The sequence below is a fragment of the Octopus bimaculoides genome, chromosome 20 (genome assembly GCF_001194135.2).
Source record: "Octopus bimaculoides isolate UCB-OBI-ISO-001 chromosome 20, ASM119413v2, whole genome shotgun sequence".
NCBI classification, from domain to species: Eukaryota; Metazoa; Mollusca; class Cephalopoda; order Octopoda; family Octopodidae; genus Octopus; species Octopus bimaculoides.
The window spans coordinates 19,126,403-19,138,915 of NC_069000.1; the positions used below are offsets into that span (position 1 = coordinate 19,126,403).

General features: G+C 35.0%; 1 long non-coding RNA gene across 3 annotated transcripts in view; it reads right to left on the bottom strand.

Moving 5' to 3' along the window:
* Positions 1-12,513, bottom strand: part of LOC106868233 (uncharacterized) — a 274,184-nt gene that overhangs the window by 251,155 nt on the left and 10,516 nt on the right. For all 3 annotated transcript variants that reach the window (XR_008266388.1, XR_008266391.1, XR_008266387.1), the window contains exon 2: positions 7,297-7,383. This is a non-coding gene — a long non-coding RNA (uncharacterized LOC106868233). The remainder of the gene's footprint in view (positions 1-7,296; positions 7,384-12,513) is intronic.

Here is a 12,513-nt window from a genome sequence, read left to right on the forward strand (position 1 = left end):
ATATATATATATATATATATATATATATATATAAACACACACACACATACACATATACTTTCTTTTAGTACCCAGTACACTCTGTAAAGTGGTTGGCATTAGGAGGAACGTCCAGCTTTAGAAACCATGCCAAAACAGACAGCAAGGCTTGTTGCAGCCATCTGACTTGCCAGTTCCTGTCAAGCCATCTATCCCGTGCCAGCATGGAAAACATACGTAAAATGATGATGAAGATGACTATACCCAACATTTAGGTGCTGGTTGAGTGGACAGTGAAACAAGTGTGGTAACACATAGCCAATTCATAAGTTGTTTTTCAAATACATCTGTTAGTCAGCAACATATCTGACCAATGCAGAAGAAGTACTGAAGCCTATAGATGATACTAGAAAGAATCCCAGTTGAGTAAAGCTCAGTTGTTGAGTTTGCTAAGAATAATGGACAAGTAGAGTGTTGAGGAACAGGTCAGAGTAAGAATCTGCCTAGTGCACAGTGGGTGGGGAGAAGTTAAAGAAAGCAAAAGCCGAAAGGGATAAGTTCTAGTTTGGAGATGGAGGATGGTCTGCTAAAAGGTGGAATGTTAGGTTTTGCAGAAAGGAGACAGTTTATTGGGGAGTAATGGCAGGATGTGAGAGCAGCATGGTCCAGTGTAGGTGAATAGGTACGCTAGTAAATCACTTGAATGTATGTTGACCCCAAGTCACAAAGCTTTGTTTTCAATTGCAAACACAGTAAAGGAATGAGGAGTAGAGGAAGAAGTGTGAGAGAAGTTAGAGTTGAGGTAATTGCAAGAGTCAGTCAAGGTGGAGGTGGTCAGTGAAATTAAGGAAGTCAAGAAAGAGGTTTCATATATAAAAGAGATATGTGGGAACTTGCCAGTACCGCCTGACTGGCCCTCGTGCGGGTGACACGTAAAAGCACCCACTACACTCTCTGAGTGGTTGGCGTTAGGAAGGGCATCCAGCTGTAGAAACTCTGCAAAATTAGATTGGAGCCTGGTGTAGCCATCCGGTTTCACCAGTTCTCAGTCAAATCGTCCAACCCATGCTAGCATGGAAAGCGGACGTTAAACGATGATGATGATATATATATATATTATTTCTTTACTACCCACAAGGGGCTACACACAGAGGGGACAAACAAGGACAGACAAACGGATTAAGTTGATTATATCGACCGCAGTGTGTAACTGGTACTTATTTAATCGACCCCGAAAGGATGAAAGGCAAAGTCGACCTCGGTGGTATTTGAACTCAGAACGTAACGGCAGACGAAATACCGCTAAGCATTTCGCCCAGCGTGCCAATGTTTCTGCCACACACACATATATATATATATATATGGAGAGAGAGAGAGGTGGCATCAATACAATATCTATCTAATGGTTATATAGCTGTGGATGTGGGATCAGTGAACTGATCAAAGATTTGGGACTTACCATAGTCAGTGAATAAGCTTGATATATTCTAAGCTAATTGTGGTGCTCCTGATCACCCTAGTGACTTACTGATACATCTTTTCAGAAGGAAAACAGTTTTAAGTAAGTGTGTGTGTGTGTGCATGTGTTTTAAGAAACAATCTTATAATAATTCTGCTTGTCATTGCATTACTTAGCCCATCAGTAACACTTTCACATGACTAGGAAAAAGAGGGAAAGAAAAAAAGAGAGAGGGAGAAAGAAGCATCCATGACATGAGGTAGAGGGAATGTAATTGTAATGCTTTCATGTGATTATTTGAAGTGAAAGAGGAGAAAGAAAGAGGAGAGACAAAAAGAGAAAGAAAAAGGAGAGAAGGATCCATGATGTGAGGTAGGGAGAGCATAATATTTATTACATGGTCAAAAATGTTAGTTGAAGGTACACGAAGAGAGTTAAATATATAATTTTAGCAGAGGGATGATGTTCTGATGGTGAGGTTAAAGAAAGTCAGAGAGAGAGAGAAAAAAGAGAAAGAGACACAGAGAGAGAAAAAAAGAAAAAAACAGGGAGAGAGAAGAGGAAGAGAGAGAGAAGAGGAAGAGAGAGAGAAGAGGAAAAGAGAGAGAGAAAGAGATGATGATGGTGGTGGGGAGAAGGAGGTGATTGGATAGTGAATAGTAGTTTTTTTTAAGAACTAAATTTTTTTTATATCACCTATCACTTAACGCATGTGCATAAATGCAATTCTGTGAAATATTCAAGCTTATTTATGTGGCAGATATATGCAATTTAACTAAAGGTTGCATCATATGCACATGATTTTTTTAATATTTGTTTATGGGGCAAATGGAAAAATAAGAGTAAATATTTATTTTATGAGTGCCGTGTATTAAGTCTATAAAATTGTGCATAAATTATATAAAGTGTATATATAAAGTGCATTAAGTAACCATCGTACTCCAATTTCGTTCACTTTTCAATGAGTAGCAGATGAGCAAATTCCTTTCCATACAGACACAACACAGGTTACACTCTCAGGTTTTTTGGATAAAGTTTTCAGAAATAACCCAATAGGTTTACCATTAATTCTGTGAAATATTCATGGGTCCTGCTGGTTGAAACATATTTTGTTTACTTAATATTCAAGTGGATCAATTCTGAAAAAAGTGAACTCTAAATTTATCTGTATAACCTGAGTGTTAGTAAGATACAAATTAGAACCTTTTGATCCTCTTCTGTGCATAAGCTCTCAGAAGAATTTTGGTAATATGTTAACTCTTAAAGGTGTGTAGTGTTTTCTCTACTCCTAATCCTGTTAGAAACTAGAGATTTTAATGAAATGCAGTTAGATCAGTATAAAAAGCAAAAGAATTTATCTATGACATACATTTGGATGTGGAAGTGCAATGGTCCAGTGGTTAGGGCAGCGGACTCGCGGTTTCGATTCCCAGACCGGGCGTTGTGAGTGTTTTATTGAGTGAAAACACCTAAAGCTCCACGAGGCTCCGGCAGGGGATGGTGGCGAACCCTGCTGTACTCTTTCACCACAACTTTCTCTCACTCTTACTTCCTGTTTCTGTTGTGACTGTAATTCAAAGGGTCAGCCTTGTCACACTGTGTCACGCTGAATATCCCCGAGAACTACGTTAAGGGTACACGTGTCTGTGGAGTGCTCAGCCACTTGCACGTTAATTTCACGAGCAGGCTGTTCCGTTGATCGGATCAACTGGAACCCTCGTCGTCGTAAGCGACGGAGTGCCAACAACATTTGGATGAAACTTCCTCACAAAATATATTGATTACTGGTATACATTGTAAATGTTTGTTGTTGATTTTTACCTGTTGTCATGCAATTTTTATCTGTCCAAATAGGTTTAATAATAGCTAAGTTGATTACATGTACATGTTTTTACATATATCTATGAGATATCAATTCTTGGGTATGAATTTCATGTCTCAGAGATGAATTTACGTTCCATTTGTTTAATTTGGAAGCTGTACAAATGGCTTCAGAAAAACCACTCAGAGACATGCCTTTATCTCCTCCATTGATGTAACAAAGGTGGCATTGCTTTGCTGACACACATACCTTATGGTCTCATTACACATCCTGATGAAAAAAAAAAAAATTCTTCAGGAAAAAGTTGAACATACTCAACACACTTTGCTTCCAAGTACATTGTTTTGTGGGTCACTATCACCAGCAAAAGTATTAATGCAATATCAGCTGGGTGATCCACTTCTGCTCAGAATTAATAAATCCCAATATCTCTAGGATCACTGGTGTGTACATATCACACTGAAATACCTCTGGTTATTTTCTCTAAATCCAAGCTTTCTTTCTATAATTAAATCATTAATAGATAATGACTTCAAATTTTGACACAAGGCCAGTGGTTTTGGAGGAGAAGCTAAGTTGATACTTAGCTCCTCCTGTATTCATCAACCCCAGTATTCAACTGGTAATTATTATATCAACTTCAAAAGGATGTAAAGCAAAGTCGACTTTGGTGGAATTTGAACTCAAAATGTAAAGACGGACGAAATGCCACTAAGCATTTTGCCTACACGCTTAATGATTCTGCCAGCTCACTGTCTTAAATCATTAATGATTAATAACAAATAATATTACTGAACTCTAACTCACCACATGATGCTTGAAAATCAAAGGAAGATAAGATCTACAGGAAGATAAGATCTACAGGAAGATAAGATCTACAGGAAGATAAGATCTACAGGAAGATAAGATCTACAGGATGATAACATCTAATTCACTCAATAAAACAAAAAATAAATGCACATAGCACAAACAGGAACATTTTTGACCTTAAATAATCCTTTGAAAGGGAGAAGGAAAACTATCTAATCCTTTACTTAACCTCACTTAAGAATTCAATTGAATTCTGTTGATAAAAATTCTGAAATTTGCAATTGATTTATTCTAATCTTTAAATCAAGGATAGTTTCATTTGTGTTTTATTGGAAATTTCATTAGTTTACTCACAATAATGACTAGCAGAGAATGAATTGATAAAAATCTTAATCTTACAAAGAAAAACATGAACTATTAAAACTTGTGAATTATTTGGATAATGTGAAATCTAAAAGAAAAGAATGTCAAGAAAATAAATAAAATTCAAAATGGTGTCAAGCCAGTGAAAGTGATTTGTGGATACCCTCTACCATGAATTCTATTTGGAAAACATCAAAGCAAAGAGCATATTATAAACCTTCCATGGATATCTAAGCTAGGCACTGAATTTTTGATAATGAATGTACAGTAACTGTGACATAGTTGCTTTATCATGATGAATATCTTTATTCATCCATATCAACTCCCTTGCACTAACATCAAAGATGTAAACATGAAAAGCTTCCTTCCATTGTCACTTTTAAACAGGTTTTCCACTAGGGTAGTTACAAGAAATATTGCCCAGATTTAAGCTGAAACATGACAAAATCTGTTTTATTTTGTACTATTTCTGCTGATACATTGCAACCTATAAACTTGTTGAATAATTTATGACATGAAAAATTTTAATAAGAAAACAAAAATATACAGAACGATATTTTTACTAGAATCACTGCAATTAAAATGGACTCTACAAATCAAGTTGGGAGTAATTTTTATCCAAATTTATTAAGTTCTATCAGTACCAATTTCTAGGTAACTACAACCATGTGGTTTCATTCCTATCATAATTATTCTCTTCTTATGTTACTATAAAAACATTATGCTTACATTTCTTCACAAATTCCATTGTTAGTAACATCAAATCAACAAAACAGAACAGATATTAAGAATAATCTTAAAATACAACAGAAAACAATTTTGAACAAAGTTATAAAATTAAGATTATATTTGATTCCTTAATTATTTCATCTTTCTACAAGTATATATGACTATAAATGATATTGTTTCCAGTCTACATCAAGCAGTTAATTAAACATATCTGTCAAATTTTCATTACTGAATGGCCAAGTGTTTGAACATCATTTTATATAAAGGAAAGCATTTCCATCTTTCCATAGTTGTAGCTTTGACTACATTTTATTGCAAAATAGAGTTCGTATCCTTAAAACCAAGAAATAGTGAAAAAGTATTAATTACAACTGCAGCACCAACAGAAATCATCCTAGACTCACAAGCTTTCATTAAGAAATTGAAAATTTAATTTTTCTTATAAGCGGTTTTTTTTTGGTTTTTTTTCAAGGAATTCAGGATATATCCAATTACTAGAGAATCAGATTTGTTAATTGCAATGGGTTGATTTAGATAATATAGAATAAAAAGAAAACATTCAAAACAACACCAAGAAAAGCAACATAACTAAACATTTTCACTATGAATAACACAGCTAAAACTTCCCACAGAATAATCAGATCAAGCTCAAAATTACACAAAACTTGACATTCATACAGAACATCAAATAGTTTAATATTTACAGCCCAAAGTGGAACATAAAAGATTTAAAATAATGAAAAAATATTCAAAAGATTATTAGCAAGCAAAAGATAAATAAGCTGACCAATATTTTCTAGATAATAAGCCACACTCTTTCGTGATTTAATAAAACTAATAATTAGACCAAAAATCATAAAATATCTTTAATCTGAAGGTCCTAGTAAACCATGAATATTATGCACATTTCAAGTTCTTCATGTCTCACCTCTGTATTTTACATATAAAATCCACAAAATCAAATATTTCAAAAGCATTACTTAAATTTGAAGCAGTTTCCCAGAAGGTTAATTTAAATCCTTAACTAAGCCTTGAGGGTAGAGTGGGAACTTCAGTTTTGATTATTATTTTGTTAGTAAATGCCATGAAAAATGCTTCTTTTTTCTTAAGTTAGAAATTAAAATAATCCTTCTCTGCATTAAATCTAAACTATTTTAAGTAATTTGCATTATTTTGAAGACGACTACATTCCAACAACTGAAATTTTTCCAGTTCTTTTGAAGATAAACCTTATATCATAACTCAATGACCTGTCATTTTATATCCAGAATAAGTAATACTTTGTTTCATTGAAATATATGTTCGAGAAAGAATTACGTAAAACAATATAAGAAACATTTAACAGATCAAGATACATATTAGTGTTTTACTGTTTTTATTATTATACATACAACATTATATACAACAAACCACAGACAGACATTTTTGACTGTCGATGTGTGTATACAACATTTTTAGTGAATTTAACAAGTTTTTATAATTGGGATGCCTGTACGAGCCTCTTGGTATAGTAAATTGACTTCGACTAACAAAAATCTTTGATAGATCTTCAACTCTACTGAAAACAATATACAACTTGACCATGTGTGAACACATTAGTAGGGTAAGAGATTCAAGTAAAAACAGTGATAGATGATAAATGAAAATTTAACAATTTGTAGGTTTTCTCAAGAGAAATTTAAAGAATGGAGATTCATTTTTCTTTCCATTTTGTAATAAATTTACTTCGGTTAAAAGAATTTTTCTTTGTAATTTTCAAAAGTGATATCTTAATGCATTTAAAGAGCATGTTGAGAGATATGGATACATGTGTACATACATACATACACAAACACATACATATATATATACAGAGCAAGAGAAGGAAGGAGGAGGGAATTGCATGAGAGGTTAAGTGAAAGAATGCTACTGCTGTGTTGAGAACATGCATGCATGCATGCATACATGCATACATACATACATGCATACACACATACAGACAGACAGGAGAGATTGAGAGGGAAGGGAAGTTGTGAACAAAACTAGAAGTTATTACAGACACAGATTTGACAAAAATGATTGTGGCAATTACTGATTCAAATAGACACACACATGTACACAGAGAGAAACTGAAATGGTTGGAAATATTACTTACAAAAAAAAAAAACCAAATAGTTTTTGCAACATTTTAAGGCCAGGTATAATCCAGTCTGTCTAACATGAATACCTGGCTACCAATCACCTAAAAAAAAGAAAGAAAAAACAAGTTAATTTGTTATAAAATAGAAATAACAACGCTGCAAGTTTGCGCTTGGAAAATCTTAGGCTTGATCGTGTTTTAAAAGTATTTTTTGACTATTTATTATTCCAAGATGGTAAAAGGGTTTACTTAAGGTCTGCAGTTGGAAAAGTGGAACAAGTGCAATTTGAGAAAAGATGTAGAAAGAAAATGTTTGTGGTACTCCGTCGCTTACGACGTCGAGGGTTCCAGTTGATCCGATCAACGGAACAGCCTGCTCGTGAAATTAACGTGCAAGTGGCTGAGCACTCCACAGACACGTGTACCCTTAACGTAGTTCTCGGGGATAATCAGCGTGACACAGTGTGACAAGGCTGACCCTTTGAATTACAGGCACAACAGAAACAGGAAGTAAAAGTGAAAGTTGTGGTGAAAGAGTACAGCAGGGTTCGCCACCATCCCCTGCCGGAGCCTCGTGGAGATTTAAGTGTTTTTGCTCAATAAACACTCACAACGCCCGGTCTGGGAATCGAAACCGCGATCCTATGACCGCGAGTCCACTGCCCTAACCACTGGGCCATTGCACCTCCACTTTTAATATAGGACCTGTGGAGATAACTACAGATTTGATAGCGAGAAGTGGAACAGTTGAGACAAAGAATAGATGAAGTATGAGTTAAATGTAAACAGTAATCAAGACAAAAAGGGCAATCACTTCATTCAATAAAAAAAAAAAAGAGGATCATCCCATTCTTGGAAGTAATAGCTAAAAACGTCTGATCAATGTGGATATGATGGTACTGAAGAGATACAGTTTCAAAAGGAAAAGTCATGGAAAAAAAGAATCATGAGTAACATTGGTAACATCTCAGAACTTGTAAAATTGGAGCTAGTATGTTGTACTTTTTGCCTTGAGGAATGTCAAGGCTTGCTTTGTAAACCAGACCACTTAACAGGTCTCCGAGTAGAAGATATTTGAGAGATCCATGCTAATGAAATATACAAATTTATAACAGTAATTAGACATTACCCTTGACATATATCTAAAAGGAGTAATGCATTCAATCTTGTTACAACTGATTTTGATTAGTTTTTCTCTTTTAGTTTGATATACATTACACCAAACATTATGAAGTGTCAAATGTTCAATAATAAGCTAAATGTCCAGTAATATTTTCATTAACAAAATAACCCACAACACGATTAAATATCTTTGAAATTAACTGAGTCTTTGTTCATAAAAATCAGAGTGTTTCAAGTTACGTGAAAATATGTCATTATAACTTACAATCTAAACCTAAACTCTAAATTTTCTAAAATTTTGATAAAAAATATAACAATCCCAAAACATGGAGCAAAAGGAATTTTGAAAAGATCTACTCTCATTCAATAGTAACTTAAGTACAGATACTACACATTGCAAGAGAACAACTATATTTATATATAAAAGTAGAGTCGAAAAAACTTGAGAAATCACACTGTACTTATAAATAAGCTTAACAAATTCTGTTTAGCAATTTCTGGTGGTATACACCACTTAGACAAGAAAATAAATTAAGTTGGGTTTCTTTGTCTGAACCAGACTGAAGTGTGCAAGAAGCTACTCAATTCTACAGTATTACTTATATCCAAGATGGTGCACTCATTAAACATATACACACATTATTATTTATAACAGCCTGATTACCAAAGCCCACCATCACAGAAGTGTCTTTTTAAGCATTTTTTTTTATTGCTAGATGTGAAAAGACCTAATTTATAAAAAGATCTAATTCCTTACCCTAAAGGAGACATCTCTGACCTCACTAATTAATGTTCTCTCAATACAAGTCAAAATCACACACACATACACTTATTTTGTAACATCAGTGTTGTTGATTACAATTTTCCAATGGGTCAGTCATTGTGATTGTGATGGAAGAGTGTAACCAGAACAAACATTGCAATAACTTAATTCAAAAAGCATTGGTTTTCAATATCATTGCCAGTACATATCAATAAATTACATATACATACACACATACATACACATATATAATTACATGATGAACTTCTACAAATTTTCCATCTAACAAATTCAACTTGCAGGGTATTAGTCAACCTGAGGTTACTGTAGAAAAAAAGATATACCCAAGGCATAATGAAATGAAATCTTGGTTGGGAACTGAACTTCTTAACTACACAACCACAACTGTACCCATAATCAAAGGTGATTTCCAATATGTTGAAGCCAAATATCATTCTCACGCTTACCATCTTTACACAGGGTTTTTTTTTATTTTTATAAGGGTTGTATGGGCCTTCTCCAACAAAGCATCACACCATTCATTGCAAGCTCTTATTATTTCATTCATAAAATTCAGCCTCCTGAAATCAGCCTTCACCATATCTTCTTGTCTTCTGCAGGTGCCTTCCACTAAGACCACTTGGTAATTCTTTGCTAAACTACCAGCCTCATGTGCCTGCACCAATGAAATCTCTTGCACAAAATACATACATATCTACAAGTAACTGAACAAAGGAATGAAAGTGACACTTTACACATTTGGTTGGAATTACATGTATTATCTAATAGCAGTTTGATTCAGTTCCATGCAACTTAAAGTGTCATAGGCTCCGAGAATAAACCTAGCTTGTCAGGTGTTTAGAGATCAAATAAGGAGAAATGAGACAAATTCAAGATAGCTTCTAGATTTTAGGCTTCTATTGATCAACTCAGATTACTTGGTGTTAGTAGTTTGGAGGCATTATTAGATCTTATCTTTGATCTCAGGTCCATGTGGTTGGACAGGATGTTGGTAGGCAGTTGTTACTACCATGTCTGGAGGCTGCAATATTGTTTATATATCAACATCAATTCATTGCATTTGCTGCTACACATGGCAGAGCAGGGTGTTGTTGCAGGTTAGTGGAGCACTAATTATAATGACAATAACCTTTCCATGGGAGTAACCAGATTTGTGGCACTGGATTAAATTTTGGTGGTGCTAGATTGGGCTGTCAGTATGGATGGGTGTAGTCTATAAGGGTGGCAGGGCTTAAGTGTCATTCTATTCAGTATGAACCAGGTAAGCCAAAGGTGGTATATCTGGATTATCGGATGCCAGTAGTTTAAAGTTAACAGGGCATACCTCTGGTTACAACAATAAGATAGTTCATTTTTCCTGCTGATGGATACTGAAGGTTGGTGGAGCAGAGGTAGAATTGGCAATTGTGAGCTCCAGATGACTATGTAGGGACCTTGTCAATGGTAATCCATTTGATGTTGGGAAAGCCGTTCTGGTGGTCACAAAGTCTCCAAACAAAATGGAACAGGAAGGTGGAGTCTTCCTTATCCCTGCACCTGAAAGAGTGCATGTGCTGTGTTTACCTTTCTTGAAATCATTGATTGTCATGACCGTGTAGTGTCTTGCAATGCCATCAGATGTTGTGAAGGTGGCTCTACAGACCACAGCCCTTGAGAAGCAGGAGCCTCCCAGTGGACAATTAGGATTTATGAAGTCCAGGTTGCAGTGTGTATTGGAGACTGTGTAATTGTGTGTTTGCACCTGTTGTAGTGATGTTTAAGTGAGAGAAACTGACTTTGACATTATAGGTGTTGAAAAGTTTATAATACTTAGGGGTTCTGGGGAAGTGTTTCTTAATTAGCACCAAGAAATACAGTAATTGATGACGAATTATGTATATTATCTACATTATTTACAAACAAGATGAGGACAAATATCTGTCAAATGTAAATAATGTAGCACCAAGAAGCTTGAAACTTCTAAATTAAATGGAGGAATGAACCAGATATTTCTCCTTGGGGCATCTTATATATATGTGTATATATGTGTGTGTGTGTGTGTGTGTGTGTATGTATATATATAATCAGTTAAGTAAACAGAAGATGGAATTGGCATAACTATTTTGTATGACGATTGTTTTGCCCCATATATGTGTGTGTATATATATATATATATATATATATATATATATATATATATATATATATATATATATATATATATATATATATATATATATATACACACACACATATATATATATATATAAAAAGGAAGGGGCGGTTGAAGATCGCTTATGTACTTGTACCTGTGACTAGGTTTCTAATTATAGCTAGGGTATATCTGGAGGGTCTACAGAAATACACAATTCCCTCATTGGCTTCATGTGAAGGTAGTACTTGCCTATCATCAAGGCTAAGTTACATCCAGGAAGTTGGCCCTTGTCAAGTCAGTCGTGACCATTATAGATATTTATATTCTTTTACTTGTTTCAGTCATTTGACTGTGGCCATGCTGGAGCACCGCCTTTAGTCAAACAAATCTACCCCAGGACTTATTCTTTGTAAACCTAGTACTTATTCTATTGGTCTCTTTTTGCCGAACTGCTAAGTTATGGGGACGTAAACACACCAACATCAGTTGTCAAGCGATGGTGGGGGAGGGGGAGAAACACAAACGCACAAATACATACATACGACAGGCTTCTTTCAGTTTCTGTCTACCAAATCCACTCACAAGGCTTTGGTCAGCCCAAGGCTATAGAAGAGACTTGCCCAAGGTACAACGTAGTCGGACTGAACCTGGAACCATGTGGTTGAGAAGCAAGCTTCTTACCACACAGCCACTCCCAAATTCTTTGAAGATCTTTCTCCGATTCTCCCTGAACTCATCCATGGCATAGTGGTTCACATGGCTTGAGATTATAAGGCTGTCATCACTATACAGAGCTGAATTTTGCAAGGATTTGGGGAGTGCACTTCCCTATTGCCACTATAGTGTTTGTCTTTTACTAACCTGCAAAGACACTCCATTCTGCCATATGCTGTAGTAAATGCAATGAACAGTAACTGCAGTCACCAGATGTAGTAGTAACACTGCCTACAATTATCCTGTCCAATCATATGGACCTCAGAACAAAAATAAGATCTCACATTGCTTCGAAACCAATAACACCACATGATTTGAGTTGACTGATAGAGGCCTAGAATCTAGAAGCCATCTTGAATTTGTTCCATTTCCTATTACTTGATCTCTAAATACCTGATGAGCTAGGTTCATTCCACAAACATAGTTGCATGGAGTTGAATCAAACTTATTCACACACACATGTATGTGTATATATATA